We start from the raw sequence: 19,997 nt of genomic DNA on the forward strand, positions 1-19,997 counted from the left end.
GAACAGACTTTTCAGTCTCAATTCCTAATTTCCCCTTTCCTCTCCTTCTTTAGCAAAAAGGAGTGCCTGAGAATTATGAAAGGATTATGCTGAGCCATTTAAACCTATTGCTTCTTGAAAAAATTTGACAGTGACAACAGTGTAAAAAAAAAAGAAAAAACAGGTTAACAGAGGCTTTGATGGAGGATTGCTTACTTTTGTATTGCAAACTTTGCAAACTACTTTGTACTTTGTGAACTACAAAATATTTTGTCCAGCCATTTACAAACAATGTTAGCTATGCCCATGTGCACTTGCAATGACATAGATCTTTTGGCAAGAGTCCCATCAGTTTTCTGGTCAAAGGTTACTACAGTAAGGTTGAAGTGTGTAAAACATGGACAGCCTTGGTTGTAGTCTTAGCCTCTCTTTTCCCTTCAATTGGTTAGTAAGGCGAAATACATTTCACCTTCAGACTGTGACACTGCACTATCATTCTCAAGTAATAGAATTTTTGGGACTATGTAATGTGACCTAAAACTTGCTTCTTTGACTTATTAAGCAGCACCTAATAGCCAAGAAGTACAGATAGTTTAAATACAAAAGAAAGCCTGAAGCCACAGGAACAACTGGAATGTCCATAATGCCCTCTGAATGACTGCCTGCTTTGTTCTGCACATTGACTGTAAAACAAAGGGAAAGACATTTTAAACAGACTAAGAATCTGAAGCAGTATCCTGATGCATATTTCATATTACTAGGGAAACCAGGCTACCACACAAAATACCTACCAGGTTGAGAGACACAAGGAAAAGATTGCACAAGTGTGGGTATATCAACACTACTGTAGGTTATTTTTTTTCACTGTGCATGGTTTAGGTATTTAGAGTCACATCATCTGTTGTGCTTAATTTTGACAACTTTTTACTAATAGAGTGGGACTTAAATGCTGGATTTGCTGTTTAAAAACTAAAAGATCATTACTTGTTGTCCTGGAAATCTGGTAGTTTTATTGTTGAATTTTCTGTTTACTGTTATTTAAACTCCAAGTCATACAGATAAAATTTGGGTTTAGATTGACCTTTGTCTCATGTTTTGAATTTTGGATGTAAATTTGCACAATGTCTCAATCAACTGGAACAAAACAACAGCGGTAAAACAAAAATCTCAGTTGGCCAAAGTTGCTCTATAATCATGCTGTTGTTCCCCTGGTTCCCACCCCTCCAGCTCTCAGCAGCACATTGTTCTGAAACACCCAGACTCGATATCCCAAACACCACCAGCTTCCCCATTCTCCACCAGGTACACTATTTAGCAACTGCTTCACATTCCACTTCAATTTTTTTCATGTATAAAAGGGAAAAATTGCTGACAAACGTACAGTTTGGGTTAGGGTGCTTTTGATAAAGATGGCACAGAATTATTCATAAATTTCTGAGACTGCAGTAATTTTTGACAAACAAACCCTTTACTATCATGATCCCAATGTTCTAAAAATGCAGAAAATCAACTTCTCAGTGAGTGTAGGACTTCCAGTGGCATAAAAAACCAAAAAGAACCACTTTGACATCTCTCCAAATAGGACTGAAAAGTTGCTGGAAAGCCTAGAATACCAGCCCTGTCTTCACCATCTCCTTAGACAACGAAAAGTGTTCAGGGAAGAGAGAGAGGGAAATACTCTATTATAAATCTAAACCAAGTGTTTAAGAAATGGAAATACTGTGTGGGCTGTTTACTTTCATATAGGAGCTACAGGATATTCCTGTTAAGAAAGAAATAGAGGAATATAAACAGGAATAGACCTAGAAACACAAATAGCCTTTTATATATAAATTGACTGTTGCAGCGGGGATTACTGCAACAAGCATATTTCAAACCAGGAGTCCCGTGGAAACGAAGTATATATGGACAGATTCATGGTAGATGTTTCAGAGATGTTTATTTCTCCAGCCGCATGGCCGGGGCTCCGCTCAGGAATCCCGCAGTCACGGGACCCCAGGGTCCTTGGCGTTATCAGGGAACCCAAACCAACCAACGGGGAATGAATCTGAGCAGGGGCATGGAAAGCCCGTGTCTCCCCCCCCAGGGCCCATCTCCCAGGGCTCCATGGCAGGGGAGGGACCCCAACAATTGACTGCTACTATTATTAAGTGAAGAAAACACTCCTGTCATGAAAAGCAGTTTTTTGTTACTTCAGGAGAATTTAAATAGAGCTGTTGACCTCACCTATATGGCTGGTTTTAAACCTGAATCATAGCTGACAGGGTATGATTCAGGTTGGGAAGTGAGGTGGTAAAACTCTGTGAGAGTATCTCAGCTATGTTTAAGCCTGGATTTTATTTCATCAACCACTTACAATGTCATAACTCTTACTGCTTGCACTACTGATGCCTGTGAAAATACTCAGAAACCACTCCAGAGTAAAAAGCCACAGAGGAGCTACAGACCTTGTGGAAACACTAGCACATTTCACGAGTCACCTTCCACAAACTTAAGTTTTCCCTTAAGACTTCTAAGACAAGCTGCCGAACAGCTCCTAATTGCTGTGCAAAGCTGTAACTCTGGCAGTGGTATTGCCACTGCTAGTAACAAGATATAAGCTTTGTATAGAGTTTTCAAAGCCTCAGAACTGAGGTTTATCCAGTCTGATTTGTGTGAACTTTGGTTTACACGGTTTAGCTGCAACTGGAATTTTAGCTGGCCAGTTGTCAGTATGTAATGTCTGACTTTTGTTTATCTGTGCCGAGTACAACCATAGCTCTAAATGCATAGAAGTAAAAAAGATTTATCCTATATTGAATTAGATATTTATGTCTAATATAACAGAATCATAGAAACACTTAGGTTGGGAGGGACCTTAAAGTTCCAATCTTCCCGCCATGGGCAGGGACGCCTTCCAATAGATCAAGTTGCTCAAAGCCCCATCCAGCCTGGCCTTAAACACCTACAGGGATGTAGGTGACAGGGATGGGGCATCGACAAACTTCTCTGGGCAACCTGTTGCAGTGTCTCACCCTCTTCCATCGTCTCACCACCCTCACATTGAAAAAATTCTTCCTTGTATCCATTCAAAATGTACCCCTGTAAAAAAATCTCTCATCTTTCTAATAAGCATGCTTCATATAGTGGAAGATCACAATAAGGTCTCCCCAGAACCTTCTCCAACTCTCTCAGCCTTTCCTCACATGAGAGATATTGCAGCCCTCTGATTATCTTTGGAACCTTCCTCTGGAACTGTTCTAATGGGTCCAAGTCTTTCTTGGGCTGGATGCAGCACTCCAGGTGGGGTCTCCTGAGAACAGAGTAGAGAATCACCCTGCTCAACCTGGCAGCCATGCACTTTTTTATGCAGCCCGGGAATGCCATTTGGCATAAGGCAAGAACTACAAGCCTGAGGTGACTGCACAGGCTTTCAGAAATGGAGGCACCAGATGTGGCACAGGGAAGTATGGGCATGGGGCAATAAGAGGTGGGGCACAGACTTGGTACTGGAGGGTCCACAGTTATGAACCACTCAGCCATGATTGGTTAAAGAAATGCAAACCTGAAGCCAGACAAAAATAGTTTTGGGGTAACAGAGAGAACACAGCGTCTGATGTGCAAAATAGTCATACACAGTAAGTTCAGATGTAATGTGGAGCTGCAGATCAATAAAGAAAGAAAAAGCATGCTAACAAACACTAAAATTACCCGGAATCTAATTTTCAATGTAATGATTTAGTGTGATGTTGGAGTCATGAAAATGACTTGGAAGTGTGGAAGTGTCTTGGATCCACACATAAAATCTATAGTTGTTGAGACTGATTTCTAGCATAGGCACTGTATACAGGGAGAGATCATAGATTAGACTGTATGACCCAACCTGTCACATTTCACAGATCAGGCCAGAATCCCTCTTTGGATCCAGGTCTCCTCTCACAAAGTCTGCAGGAAGAACAGGAAAATCCCTGTATCTGCTCAGCCTTAGTCACCCCTCCCTTCTCTAGCTGTACATACATAATGTTTTCTCTAAATCATTTCTATTTTATGCCTATCACTACCAAGTAACATTGCAGATCTAAGCTTTCATGTCTCCTTACTTTGCTAGCCAACATTACACTGATTAGCAGAGAAATAGAGATGCTTACAGAAGAACAGATTTCAGTTGTCTAATTTTTTTTTTTTTTTTTTTTTTTTTGAGTACAGAGCTGAACATGGTTTCAGCACAGCAAAAAGAAACCAACACACTTCCAACACCATTCCAGAACTGACTAAACCACGGGACGTCAGTGACAGCAGGGTGTGATGCCCGGAGGTGTTGCTGCCTTCCCAAAAAAATCGGGAATTGTTGCTGCCTGCCCGAGGTGCAGTCCGGCCCCGGGACTGCCCAGGCATGTCCGGACTTGTCCCTGTCATGTGCTCTGGATCACCTTTGTTCCCAGCGCGGGTAGAATTTGAAAGTAGCACTGACTCCCCCGAAATTGGCTGGTAACCCGGGCTCCACACCCTGCTCTCCCTGTTCCTCTCCCTCAAATAAAGGAGCCGATCGCAGCTGCCCGCCTCGCCTGCTCGTGCTTTCCCCTTCTGTGGACTGGTTCTCTCATCCTTCCTGGGATGGAAGGAATAAAGAAAACAGGAATACAAGCACGGAGTCAGGGCTATATTTCTACCTCTTTGCTTCTGCTTGTGACGATAGCCAAACAGCTATTACTTGCCGCGTATCGGAGCCGCTGAGCTGCTGGATCGCCCGTGCCGTCTCTCCTGGCAGCTCGAGGCATTCCTAGGCATAGAACAGTGAGTCTGCCGACTGAGCGAGCAGTGAACTTTCATCAAGGAGGAGGTTTAACTAGACTATTTCAGTAATATCTTGTTATTCATCTCCTCTCCATCTCTCACTTAAAGAGATTCTTCACAGATCATTTAATATCTTAATCTGCGAACCACTATCATTACTGTTTTTCAGACCTTCACCCTTCCTTTTTTTAATGTTAAAATAAATGTATCAATACAGATATAGGAGTCTAAAGCAAAGGTTTTATTTATTATTTCAGTAAAAATTTAGACTTGTTAGACAGCATGTATCTGGTTAAGAACTGAAGAAGTATAGTGGTATTTATTAGATGACAGGCAGCAAATGGAAAGTGTGCTAAGGCATTTTTTCATCCTGCTCAGGGAGTAAGGAACCTCTTTGGGCACCCAGGAATATAGAAGCTTCAGTCCGTGAGTGCTCATCCCTCCCTTTCCCAAATGAACGTGAGATGCGAAGGATGTGGGATGTGTGTTTATCACAAATACCCTGAGCATAAAAATGGTCATTTTGCACGATTCACATTATTAACATAATTAAAAGAGAGGTCTCTCTTCTGGATTAGAGCGTAGAACATGATGAATATAATCAAATAGCAGCTGGTCTGGAAAATGCAAACCCTAGTCAAGGTCAAGCAGGACAGGTGATGTATAATTTCCACCCTCCCCAACCTTTTCAAGGCCTCATATAAATCACTATGCAATGGAAAGCACAGTTCAGGGAACCAGAAAATGTGAGCCACTACAAAAGGAGGATTAATCACAACAGAGAAAAATATAGGAGGGATAACTGTCAAATTCATAAACAGCAAACAAATTGAATGTTCCAGTTGCTTCCATTTGTTACTAAAGAAACATTATTTGCATCGACAAATTTCATGTGCAACTTGTACTCCTAAAAGTTCCCAAATCTCCTTCTATTCCCTTGGAAGACATCTTCAAAATAAGGCATTGGTCAATAATGTCAATTACTTCTTTCCAGATGTTTTGCAAGGAAGGAATGGAAATAACCAAGATTTGGTTTGCTGGTTTGGTTAAAAGTGAAGGGGGCATTATATCCTTGTCTTTGAAATTCTGCAGCAAGAAAAGCACATCATCAGTTAAGAAAAGGCAAACTAGAATTTTGTAGGACCTCACTTCAAAAAAATCAAAGGTAAATTTGGTGAAGACAGGGACCTAAATCAAAGCAGAACTGTGATTCTACCTTCTCATAAAGTGCATTCCCTGCAGTCCCTAAGTGACTATTTTCTTCTTAAATTTTACATCAATTAGCTCACATTCTGCTTATAGCATCAAAGTACTTTAATGCTTTGATAAATCACAGCTGTCAGTGGTCACTGCTTCTTGAATGAACCACATAGATGCGAAAAAGGCAATTTTGCGGAGGGCTAGAAATCAGGAAAAAAATTACCTCACAAAAGCTACTGAAAATAAGGCAGAGTAGACATGAATTATGTTTCCTGAGGGCGTATCACATTATTCTTTTCTTTGCTTCCATCAATAGCCCAGGTCCATTCTCCATTTCTCTCAGAGCTCCCTACAGTTGCCAACTACAGATGATATTTTGGAGTTCCTTCATTTTAGGGCTTCTCTTTGTCCTTAGATACAAAAAATCAATTATGGGAGGACAAAACAAAACCACAGAATCATAGTATCATAGAATTGTTTAGGTTGGAAAAGACCTTTAAGTTCACTGAGTACAACCATATCCCTAAGGGCCACATCTACATGTCTCAAATACCTCCAGAGATGGTGACTGCACCAGTTCCCTGGGCAGTCTGTTCCAGTGCTTGACAACCCTTTCAGTGAAAAATTTTTCGTACTATCCAAACTACACCTCCCCTCATGCAACTTGAGATTGTTTCTTCTTATCTTATTGCTTGTAAGTTGTTTCAGGTAGTTGTAGGGAGCAATAAAGTCTCCCCTGACTTTTCTCCTCCTTTTCTCCAGACTAAATAACCCCAGCTCCATTAGCAGCTCCTCATAGGACTTATGCTCCAGACTCTTCACCAGTTCCATTGCCCTTCTCTGGACACACTCCAGCACCTCAATGTCTTTCTTCTAGTGATGAGCTCAGAACTGAACACAGGACTCACAGTGTGGCCTCACCAGTGCTGAATACAGAATAAAAATCACTGCCCTGGTCCTGCAGGCCTCACCATGGCTGATGTAGGACAGGATGCCATTGGCCTTCTTGGCCACACTGGCTCATGCTTGGGCACACACTGGCTCATGCTCAGCCAGCACCCCCAGGTCTTTTTCCACATGGCAGCTTTCCAGCCACTCTGTCCCCACCCTCTAGCACTGCAGGGGGTTGTTGCGATCCAAGGGCAGGACATGGCACTTGTAGTAGAACCGCATACAATTGGCCTTGGCCCATCAATCCAGCCTGTCCAGATCCCTCTGCAGACTCTTCCTACTCTCCAGGAGATCAACGCTCCCACCCAACTTAGTGTCATCTGCAAACTGACTGAAGCTGCACTCAATCCTCTCATCCAGATGATTGATAAATATGTGAAACAGGCCTGACCCAAATACTCAGTGCAGAAGAACACCTCCAGTGACTGGCTCCCAGCTGGATGTTACTCTGTTCACCAGCACTCCCTGGGCTCAGCCATCCAGCCAGGTTTTACCCAGCGAAGAGTGCACCTGTCCAAGCCATGAGGAGCCAGTTTCTCCAGGACAATGCAGTGGGAGACAGTAACAAAGGCTTTACTAAGGTTCAGGCAGACATCCACAGCCTTTCCCTCGTCCACTAATCAGGTCACTTCATCATAGGAGATAACGCTGGTCAAGCAGGACCTTTTGGAAACCCGTGCTGGCTGGGCCCGATGTTCCTGGTTGTTCTGTATGCGCCACATGATGCCACTCATGATCATCTGCTCCATGAAGAAGTCAGACTGACAGGCCTGTAGTTCCCTGGATCTCCATTCTAGCCCACACCACGGAAGGATGTGTAAGGCTCTTACTGTTATTTGTCAGCAGAATGCCTCTGCACTCTATGTTTTCCCTGAATAGGTGGGGAAGTTTGGCAGGTAGATGCAAATGGCAGATGAAAGGTCTAGCTGCCCAGCATCCTTTTTGTGGATGATGGATGCTTGTGTAGTCTTTGTCTAATCAAAACACTTTGCAAGCTACATGCAATCAATGCTTCCTTCAGCATTTGTACATTTTTGATAATAGGCTTCTAACATTCAGACACACTGCTTCCACTTTTTTCTCTGGGCTCTGCTAGAGCTCAACATTTTAGTTAACCTGCCAATCTCTTAGCACCAACACAACAGGCCACATTAAACAAACAACAGTTGGATATGTGAGAGACATAATGGCTACATGATGTGAAATACACTGCAATCAGCAATGACTTGCACTGATTTTTAGTAACATTCCTTCCAGAGTCATTCAAGTTTCCTCACAGAGACACATTAAGTTCTCAAGAATGCATTTAAATCCAGCTCAGTGTTTTCCACACAGAATTGTGGGGGTTTGATATACAACACTGTACATTCTCATTTCAGCAGTTCATCCTACTGTAGACTGTTGGGGTCTCCCCCCCTGCCATGGAGCCCTGGGAGAGGGGCCCTGAGGGGACAGGCACGGGGTTTCCCTGCCCCTGGTCAGCCTCATTCCCCATTGGTTGGTTTGTGTTCCCCGGTGTGGCCAAGGACCCTGGGGTCCCGTGACTGCAGAGTTCCTGAGCAGAGCCCCAGCCATGCGGCTGGAAAAATAAAGACCTCTGAAACATCTACCACAAATCTGTCCATATATACTTCATTTCTACGGGACTCCTGGTTTGATATATGCTTGTTACAGTAATCCCCTCTATAACAAACTGGTGGAGGAATGCGGGCAAGACACCGATCCCTGAGGAAGATTCGTGAGTAAAAACCACTCTAGACCTCTCTCTTCTCATCTTGGTTTGGATATTCTCTCTGGACTATGGAAGAATCGTGGGAAATGGGGCTCTCTGAGCCACAGAAAAAAATGTATCTAGAAGTAAAAGGAATCTTTGAACAACAAAACAAAAAAGTGATGCAACCGGGAGATCTAGAACACTTTTTCATCCGGATTTTCAAAAGGTTCTCCTATATTTCTCGAGACTTACTTTTTAATATCAAACCTCCTGTATCTTGTGAGGGGTGTTTCTGGGACAAGATCTGGGATAAAGTATGGGTTCAAAGAGAAACTTTCCGTGCATACCTTATAATCAGGGAAGCTCTTGAGGAGCATTTGTATGGTCCCATTACCCCTAAAGCAGAAGATCATACTTATCCTACGGCCGAGCCTGTGTGGCCGCCATCCCGGGAGCACATGACTGCAGCCGTGCCGGCAGAGGTGCCTGTGCTGGATGCGCCCGGCCCCCTCAGGAGCGCGCGCCTTATTGAGGACCCCATCCCTGTCTCGGGGTCCCCAGCCACGCGGCCACGAGTGAGGGAGCGATGCTGCAGGCGCTGCGGGTGTCGTGGGCCATGAGCAGCCAGGAACCGGGCGTTGGCGTGGCACGCCGCTCTGAGCGACTGGCTCGGAGAGCCCTGTGGAGGGAGAAGCGGCGGTTTCCACAGCAACATGAGAAGCCGCACAGCGCAGCGCCGAGCTGGAACGGGGCCGCTCTCAAAGCAGCGTGGAGTTTGCGGAGCGGAACCACTCACAGGGCACGGAGCCAGTGGCAATGGCAGCGTGGGGCCGCGCAGAGCCCAGACACGGGCCGGAGCAGCGCTACTCAGAGAGCGCAGAGCAGCTGCAACGCGGGGGCCCGGCCGAGACGTCGGAGTCGGCGAGGCGGCAGCCATGCGGGACCAGCAGCCACGACGAACACGCAAGCACATGATAGGAGGAGTTGTAGCCACAAAAGTCACAGGAACTGTGAAATGGTATAATGTAAAAAACAACTATGGATTTATAACACGAGATGGTACAGGGGAAGATCTATTCATCCATAGAACTGCCATTAAAAGGAATAACCCTAACAATTACCTGCAAAGTGTAGGAGATGGGGAAGTTGTACAATTTGATATAGTGCAAGGAAAGAAGGGTTTACAAGCAGCGAATGTTACTGGGCCTGGAGGTATTCCAGTCAAAGGCAGCCGTTATGCACAAAATTATAAACAATATCCATCCCTGCAACTTCCCTACTCACAACCTACTTTCCCCTTTTACTCTATACCCAATATGTACCCCTTCATAAGTTTACCCCATCCCCAGTTTATTCCTAATCCATTTTTCACTCCATGGCTTCCCTATACAATTCCATTTCCCTACAATTCCTCTCCGATGCTGAGGGGGGGATGAAAAGGGGGAGGGAAGAATTTAAACCCTCTCCTGCCTCAGTTTCCCCACAAAGCATGCTCAGAGAGTTCTGTCTCCCTTCTGTCAGCCCTAAGATGTTCCAAAGAATCTGTTTGGACATTTAAAGACTCAGGAGGGTGTCTTGTTTTGTCTTGAAACTGTTCTTGTTATGTTTATCCAGTTGTTTTCATTCTCCTTTTATTAAAATAAAACGGGTGAGATGTTGGGGTCTCCCCCGCGCCATGGAGCCCTGGGAGATGAGCCCTGAGGGGACAGGCACGGGGTTTCCCTGCCCCTGGTCAGCCTCATTCCCCATTGGTTGGTTTGTGTTCCCCGGTGTGGCCAAGGACCCTGGGGTCCCATGACTGCAGAGTTCCTGAGCAGAGCCCCAGCCATGCGGCTGGAGAAATAAAGATCTCTGAAACATCTACCACAAATCTGTCCATATTTACTTCATTTCTACGGGACTCCTGGTTTGATATATGCTTGTTACAGTAATCCCCGCTGTAACAGTAGACTACCTGATGAAATAATTACCTTTGTTTCAGTCTTTGCCTACTGGATTATCTGAAGGACATTATTCATATTAGGTTCTCCTCTTTCAAAAAATCCAGCTTTCTTTCAGTTTAGTACCAGTCCAATGAAGCTCAGAAGCCACCAAAGAAAACCTAGTTTTGTACTTACTTGAATACTTAGGTGTTCTGGGAGAAACTGCTACTACCAAAGAAGAACAGATGTCTTTCCATATCATGGACAGTTTTGGTTTGGTTTGTGGTTTTTTTTTGTATCTGCCTTCCTTAGCATTGTAAACTATTAATATTACCTATTATATCTGGGGAGAATTTCGATCAGTGGTTTGCAGTGTCCCTGGCACAGCACCCAGGGAGAGCAACTGTACTGGTTGTATAAGGTGTCTTGCTGCAACCCAGTGGTGAAATGTTCTCTGTAGATGCTTCTTATTTTACCCTGTCCTCAAGACCACAGCCAGTCACCCACTGGTGTATGAACACATCCTGTGGGAATGTTCGTGCAAGGGAAAGCAAAGAAGAGAATGGCAGAGATTCAGCTTGCAGGCAGGGAAACAGCCAGGTGGAGCTCAGTGAAGAAGTCATCTTCTGTCTGCATATTCTGGAATACTCCTCAATAGACAATTATTTCGCAAATGGGGCCATCCACTGCCCTGGTTCAACCGGGTGAAGTAGTACCTGAAATCCAGGTATTATATTAGGATTATTTTTTACCCAGACAAGGTGCACCAAATCAGTCACAGCTTTGGAGACTCCTACAGGAAATATGCCAAGAGTTGGTTGTTAATTGTCAGTTCAGTTTGCCACTCTCTAGAGGACTGCAACCTTTTTTATTCAGTGAGAAATGACAGATCCATGGATAAAGCACATGTTGGGGTTTTAACAGTTCTAGTTTTTTTTCTGTTAAAGGAATTTTCCTCCATACTGTTACTAAGACAACAAATCGCTCTGTACTTAAGGAAAAACAAAGAGCTACCCATTGAGGGTGGGGTGCGCCTGGCTATTCTTTTGTTTCACTTGGGTGTGGAGTCAGTCGCTCTCTGGGTTTGTTCGAGAGAGGGAAGGAGTCTGCTTCCTTGGCTGCTTTTTCTCACTACTGGAGGAGCTCCGAGATCCCAAGCCCGCCTTCCCTGCCCGGCTGGGAGCCAGGCTGTGGCCGCCCTGCCCCGCCGCTGTGGAGCCTTTCGCTACCTTGTAGCTGTGCTCACCCTGCCTGCTCAGATCGCCGGGGGTTTCCCCGCTTGGATACAGCCCATCTGCCACCCGGGATTTGTGCTCGTCCCTGCCGTTCCAGCCTGCCACTCCAGCCTGCTGTTCCCAAGGGTCCAGCCAGGGGTTTGTGAAGCCTTTGTTCCATCCTTCCCCGGGATCCCAGGGCACCAGTGCCACGTGCTCCCCGAGCTCGCTCCGGAGCGCCCCTGCAGCCGCGGGGGAACCATCGCACCTGCCCTGCTCACCGGGAGCCGCCAGCGCCCCTGCCGGCTGCGAGCGGAACTGCACCCGAGGGGAAAGGGCCTGACAGCCGAGAAGGCTGGGACTGGGTTTGTGATTGTTTGCTGTTACTGCCATAGTTATTGTTGTTTGTTTGACTGATTATATATATAGAGAGAGAGAGAGTAAAGAACTGTTATTCCTATTTCCCACATCTTTGCCTAAAAGCCCTTTGATTTTCAAAATTATAATAACTCGGAGGGAAGGGGGTTGCATCTGCCATTCCAAGGGAGGCTACTGCCTTCCTTAGCAGACATCTGTCTTTCAAACCAAGACAACACACCAGTGCAAAAATGACACTATTAGTTCATCAGTGTAGGCTTTTGCTTCATCTCAAAATCCTTTCTATAGGCCTTCAAGAGAAGGTGGCAAATGGCTAACAGAAGCTCATAATTTATCATCACTAAATTAGCATTCAGCTAAATTCCAGGTGCTGGGCTATGTGCACAGGAATGCTCTGGAGACTGTCCCATGGATAGCAAAATAGCAGCCTGGTAAGAACTCCTAAGATTCTGAGATTCTTCTAGATGTATTCAAGGGGAAAAAAATACATAAATCTGATCATTAAGCATCGGTATCAAAAGCCTGATATAAAAATGAAGCAATCTTCAAACTGAAAAATGTATCTGCGGTAGGGAACATTGCACAAGCATTGCCTAGGCTTTGCTGGGATGGCAGTAGTGATTGGCATACCTCCCAGTTATTTTGGACATGTCAGGACAGTAAAACGGGGACCTAAGTACTATTGAAATTACTACCATGGGCACAGAAATAGATCTGTAGTATTTTTTGTCATGACATGGTAAAGCATGGAAGTCACAAGCGTAATCATTTGTCCACACAAATACAGTTAGCTCAAGATGTAGTGCCAGAAATCTCAAATTCAATTCTCTCTTCCTGTGACTGTGTCCCTTCCTATGGCAGTTCATTACACAGATTCTAGTGACATTTTTATTGATTCAGAGACAAAGGATTAGTGACAGACTGCTACAAATTCTTTTGTCTGTGACGTGTAATTATTCCTGAAAGAAACTAATAGCTTTCGTTTATCTAGAATAAAACTTCGAAGAAAAAGAACTCAATCACTTAAAATGTGCCTGTTAGTCCATCTTCTTTTTTCTGTTATAATTAAGAGATAATGTCAGTGGAAGAGAGACTTGTTGTGGGACCAACTACAAGATATATAGGATAGCATTGATCACAAACTTCAAAACAAAGTAGTTATTTTCAACATGAGTGGACAGTTTTTGACAATAGTTTGCTGTTAAATCTTTAACTGTCCTCCTGCCTTCTTTATTTCTTGTTAGGCTTCCAGAACAGACTCAAAGCTAAAATAACTTGATAATGTAATACAATTAACTTCCAAACTATAAAAAAAATCTCAAATCAGACTCTTTTCTTCCCCCAGTAAAGGCTCCCCTATCTTTTAAAAGTTTGGGGGTTTTTCACATTGAAAACTTAAGCAAGGGGATGACTCATAACACATATTTTTTAGTAGAGTTTCACTGGGGTAGTAAACTAATTTAGAATGCTTAATGACACCAATTACACAAAACCAGATGCTTAAGTGAACATTATTTCATAAACACTCATTTTAGTTTCCCACAGAACGTATGTATCTAATATAGTTTTCAGACAGAAAAGACTATCTTTAATCTAGTAAATAGAAAAAAATGCAATTATGTAGCAGCATTCTTCTGAGAACAAGTGATTAAAGGGAATAATATGGGTAAAATAGGCAGGCTATTCATTTATCAGTATTTTAGATGAGGTAGCTTTACTTGAAAAAACAAAAAACAGGGTAAAAAGTGCTGTTTTTTTCATCTTTATAGTACTTTTGCCCTGACACCTTGCATTTTTCAAACTGTTGTAGGTTTTGATACTTGAATATGCTTCTGATAGAATCATGTGAAGGGACTCTTCCATGTTATAACAGCACTTTATGCACTCAGCTAAACAAGCCAGCATGGTAGAAGAACAGTACCAAGAAGTAAGCTAAATAATTGCAGAACACAGGAGAGGGAGCCTTTGTAACTTCTCCAGATGTAAGTGCAGTGTTTGGCAGCCAGGCTGATATGAAAAGATTTTTGATTTTTTTTTTCTATGTGTCATTCATAGAAATTGACCCTGAATATGCGAGCCAAAAAAGTGATGGTGTCTTTTTTCTAAACATATTAGCTGAATGTAGAATACCTTGTATTGCAACACATTTTTACTATAACTGCAAAACATACACCAAATAAAATTTGTTCAAGGAAGTAGAGAAGGCATCTACAATTCGCAGTGATAAAGTAAAATTGCTTCTATGGTAAAAGAATCATCAGACTGGGAAAATACAAAGGAATCTAATAGTTTACATGCATACCATGTAGTGAGTTAATTCTCTATTGCTTCCCTCATTACTATGTACAGACATACAGAAAACCGGATGCCTAGAGAAAAATCATCATACATGTCCCATACAAATAAAATGTAAAAATAGAAATATTTCTAGGATGTTATACTTGTGCCAGGTCTTGCTAAAATTAATTCTTGAAGGATTAGACAAAAAAGGAAGAAAAAAAGAAACCCACTGCATTTGTTAACAGACTCTAACCTAAAGGAAAAAAAATATAAGCACGGCACAAAGATAAACTTTGATAGAAAGAAACCAAAAGGCTTCTACATTTTCATGGAAAAGGTGACTTTTCAAATCTGTTTTTTACATGTCTACAAGTTTGATTTACATAAAGAGCTAAGCCATATTAGGAAAACATATATATTTTTGAAATGTACAGCTTAACAACATTAAAATAATTTAATATAGAGACAGTTTTAAAATATTTTTTCTGTACCCAAAGAAGTCTCTCTAGTTCAGCTGTTTGATCGATATACCAGCTTCAAAATAAGAAAAATGCAATCAGACAAAAAAAAAAAAAGCATTAACAAGCATCTTTCTATGTTTAGATTAGAAGAAACTTGATGAAACTGATTACAACCTTGAATTTAATTTGGGTTTTGCTGAATAATGAATTCTTCTTTTGCTTCTCTAGTTGTCATTTTTTTACAGTAGAGCTTGTTACAGACTATAATATATTTGACTTGCCAAAAGCATACCAGGTTTTGAACAAGTAATCACACATAATTGATGTTAATTCTTTTTGCAGTTTCAGTAGGGTTGGAGATGCAGAAAGTGTTCTGGGCTTGGGTTTTATCCTTCACTGGTAATGTAATCAGAACTTTTCCAAATTAAGGCTAGCTGACTTATTCCAAAGCAAGCTTGTATTTCTTACCTCTTGAAAACTTTATTGAATCTGATTTTTCTTCCATAAACAGTAACACAACTCCAGCCTACTATCAAACCTGACTTACTTGATAGCTACAAGGCGTATAGTTTAGTCTTTACATTTTAGTTTTGGTAACATTTTTTTGCATTAAAATATCATGAGGTACAGTAATGTTCCTTACCAAGTAAATACCTTAATATGTTTCCTTAAACAAGAAGCAAAGTTTCTGATTTTTTACAGCCTCAAAGGATATATGTATTAGCTATTCCTAACACCTGGCAATACAGTACAATCAAGAGTGCTTGTTAAGTGCATTTTATGCAGCTGACTGCAATTGCAGTCCTTGAAAGGACTACAACAATTAAATCATGGCAACTGTGCACTGGAATACAGTGACCATGAAAATGCCACAGGGAATATATGCCATGAACAATTTTCCCTGAGAGCAAATTAGTTCACCACATGCTACCTTCAGATGTAAGAGGTAGCTCATATCATTGCATTGTCACACTCATCTCTTGCCATGATAAATGAATAGCACAGGAAGATTATGAAAGGTGACACCCTTCCCACTGTCCATATGACCATGAAGGATCTGCAACTTTCTTTTCAGCAACAAGCTGCTTCTATTCAGCAGTCAGTAGATGATAGATATAATATTAAAACAGTTGACATTATAATTTGCTATCTCAGATAATGCCAACAGGAGGCAAAACCAGCAGCACCAACAAAACAACAAATGCTCTGGTTTTATTCATGGCAGATGTTAACTTTTCTCTGCTGGAGTAACAAACATGAAGCATTTTCCCATCTGTATCAGACATCAGTTTGGATATCAGACTCTGATTCCCAGGAAGCTGTGCCAACTAAAGGAGGCTCCAGATGTAGCAGAAAGGCACTCTTTGACTCCCTGTCAGCTGTATCTCAAATTGTACTTTGATGGATGCTGACGAGCATACTTGCAATGCTGTATTAGAGGACATTGCTTCTTGAATGTTCAGCCTGACAACTAGAGCTGACAATGAAGGAATTGGATTTGAGCACACCATTTACCAGAAGACACAGTAAATATTTATTCTGATTTCTTCACCCACACAATTGCAAACTTTATCTTCGATAGTCAATGCAGTTGCAAAAGAAGGAATTGCCTTAAATATACCTTTTTATAGTCATCAGCCAATTATGCAGGCTTGGGCCATTATAACTTCCTACATATATTAAGACATGCAGGTCTTGCTTCAGAATCAGATCATCAATATCTTACCAAAGTATGGTAAGGTTGATTCTCTTCAAAGGTTTATTGTGCACCCCTTACATTGACTCAAATTTTCTAATGCATGCTAAGTTAGAGAAAAAAACAAAGACCCAAATGTAATACTTTGCTCAAAAAGTCAGAGCTGGCTGAGAACTCTTTACAGAAAAGCCTTGTTTTTAAAAGATGAGTCTTTATCTTATTGTCTCTTCTCAACTGTGCATGATAAGCATGTGGATGGGCACAGAGCATCCTGTAATCTCATTTAAAACAAAAATAGCCATATGAAAATAAAGGTCTTCATGAAACGAAACTCGAAAAGAGACCATTAGAGAACCATTTCTGAATTCATACGTGTGACACCTTGGCATGCTAGTGGCATGGTCAGTATCCCCAGAGCTCCTGACTTTGTGGTTTTATCAAATCTAACCCTAGGCGTAAGCCTAACCCTAGTTTGGGACAGAAATCAGGCATTGGGTTCACCTTTGCATGATTTTAGCATACTCAGTATCCCTGGAGCTCCAGACACTATAGTTTTCTAAACCCTAACCCTAGGCGTAACCCTAACCCTAACCCTAGTATGAGTCAGAAATCAGGCACTGGGCTATGGGGAGTTCCAAGCAGAAAGAAGAAGAGGGAGCAAGGTTTTTGCTGTGCCGTGCTCACCTTGGAATGCCTTTCACATGGCCAGGGTCCCAGGCTTTCTGGATTTCACAACCTTAAACCTAGGCGTAAGCTTAACCCTAGGCATAACCCTGACCCTAGGCAGACCCGGACATCGGGATTTGGGCTGTGGTGCCTTCGAAGCAGAAAGAAGAAGAGGGAGAAAGGTTTGGCCTTTACCGTGCTCACCTTGGCCTGCCTTTCACATGGTCAAGTGTCTCAGGAGCTCCTGGCATTGTGGTTTCCTCAACCCTAACCCCAGGCATAACCCTAAACCTAACCTGTTGCAGTGGGGATCCTGCAACATACATATACCAAACCAGGAGTCCCGTGGAAAGGAAATATATATGGACAGACAGATTCTTGATAGCTGTTTCAGAGAGATGTTTATTTCTCCAGCTGCATGGCCGGAGCTCTGCCGAGGAACTGTTACAGTCACCGGACCAAAGGTAGGTCCTTCTGCCCGCGCAGGGAAACATAAATCAACCAATGGGGAACGAGGCTGACCAGGGACAGGGAAACCCTGTGTCTGTCCCCTCAGGGCCCCTCTCCCAGGGCTACACAGTGGGGAGAGGAGACCCCAACATCTCACCCGTTTTATTTTAATAAAAGGAGAATGAAAACAACTGGATAAACATAACAAGAACAGTTTCAAGACAAAACAAGCCACCCTCCTGAGTCTTTAAATGTCCAAACAGATTCTGTGGAACATCTTAGGGCTGACAGAAGGGAGACAGGACTCTCTGAGCATGCTTTGTGGGGAAACTGAGGCAGGAGAGGGTTTAATTCTTTTTTGCTGGGTCTTTTTTTCTTCCCTCCCCCTTTTCATCCCCCACTCGGCATTGGAAAGGGATTTTTGGGGAAACAATTGGCAAAACCATGGTTTTGTGAGGAAAACCATGGATGAAAAAACGGATTGGGAATACATTGGGGATAATAGGACATAGGGTAAAAGGGAAAGGTGGGATTAGGAAAGGGAGACTGTAGGGGGGGCTTACAATGGAGATATTGTCTAACATGACTATGATTTTTTGCATATATACTGCCTTTTACAGGAACACCATCAGGCCCAGTGACCTGCGATGCTTGTAACCCTTTTCTACCTAGTACAATTTTGAATTCCACCACCTCTCCATCTCCCAAGCTTGGGATGTATTTTTCAGAGTTATTCTTTTTAATAGCAGTTCTATGCACGAATATGTCTTGCTGGTTGTCACACCTTGTTATAAAACCATAATTTTGCTTAACATTATACCATTTTACTATCCCTAAGATCTTAGCTACTATGATTTTTTCCGAGTGGCTGCTGTTTTCTGTCTCGCTGCGTCTTTGCTCTCTCTTTCAGTCGCTCCTATGTTGGAATTGTCGGGGCTGCTGGTGCCTGCGCGCTCTTCCCGGGGTCGCGTTCGGGGCTGCTCAGTTCTCCGTGCGTCGCCTCCTCTGGTCGCAGTTTCGCTGCTGCTGCCAGGTGCTGTACCCACGTCTCGGCCGGGCCCCCGAGCGACAACCCCCCCGTGCCCTGCTCCAGCGTGCGTCTTGGCTGGGTGCGGCTCTGTTCTACCGCCAGCCGCCGCCCACGTGCCGCCCCTCTCGGTTGGGCATTCACACGACTCGCTCCACCACGCGCTGCACAGGGCCGGGTGGGCACTGCCGGGTCCCGCCGCTCCCGCCGCGCCTCGCTCTGCCGCTGACACTGGGGCTTGCGTGGCTCCGCCCGTACGCGGGAACTGCCTTGCTGCTGCTCGCGGAACGCTCGGTGCACGTGGCCTGGGCCGCACGGTCCCTGCGCCAGGCTTCCCTTCACCAAGACACAGCTGACATTGCTCAACAGTCTCGGTAACTAAATAATATTCACGAAAATATTCTTCCATCGGCATATATTTTGACTCCAGTGTTAACTGTGTCCAAACGGTTTTCCAAAAGCCCTTCGTAAGAATTAAATCCCAAGAAACATAGAAAAAGTTCTTAAACAACCACGCCAGGAAGTGTTTCAGTTCTTTTTGAGCTTGAATTAAGCTAAAATTTACAAATCGCTGTTCAACAATCTTTTCAAGTTTAAGATAAATGTCCATATGCGGCTCTGAGAGCCAAAGTCTCCCCACGGTTCCTCCATAGTTTAGATAAGGAATAGCAAAACAAAACCAAGAAGAGGAATCCAAAGTTTCCAGGGTTTACTCACACAAATCAGTCGCTTAGGGATCGGGGATCGTTCTGCGCACAATTCTCCACCATTATGTTGCACTAACCCTAGGTGTAAACCTAATACTAGATAAAGATGGAAATCGGGCTTTGGGCAGTGGTGAGTTCCAAGCAGAAAGAAGAAGAGCGAGGAAGGTTTTGGCTGTGCTAAGTCAACTTGTCTGGCCTTTCACATGGTCAGTGTCCCTGGAGCTCCTGGCTTTGTAGTTTTCTCAACCCTAACCCTAGGCATAACCCGAACCCTAGCCCTAGTTCGAGTCAGAAATCAGGCATTGGGCTTTGGCGAGTTCCGAGTTGAAAGAAGAAGAGCGAGCAAGGTTTTGGCTGTGTCGTGCTCAACTTGTCCTGCCTTTCGCATGGCCAGTGTCCCTGGAGCTCCTGCCTTTGTGGATTCCTCAACCCTAACCCTAGGCATAACCCAAACCCTAACCATGGTTTAATCCAGAAATCGGGCATTGGGCTGTGGCGAGTTCTGAGCTGAAAGAAGAAGAGTGAGCAAGGTTTTGGCTGTGTTGTGCTCAACTTGTCCTGCCTTTCGCATGGCCAGTG

The sequence above is a fragment of the Corvus kubaryi genome, unplaced genomic scaffold, assembly GCF_017639235.1.
Source record: "Corvus kubaryi isolate FWS band 111438036 unplaced genomic scaffold, C.kubaryi_AGA036_p1.0 37354, whole genome shotgun sequence".
NCBI lineage: Eukaryota > Metazoa > Chordata > Aves > Passeriformes > Corvidae > Corvus > Corvus kubaryi.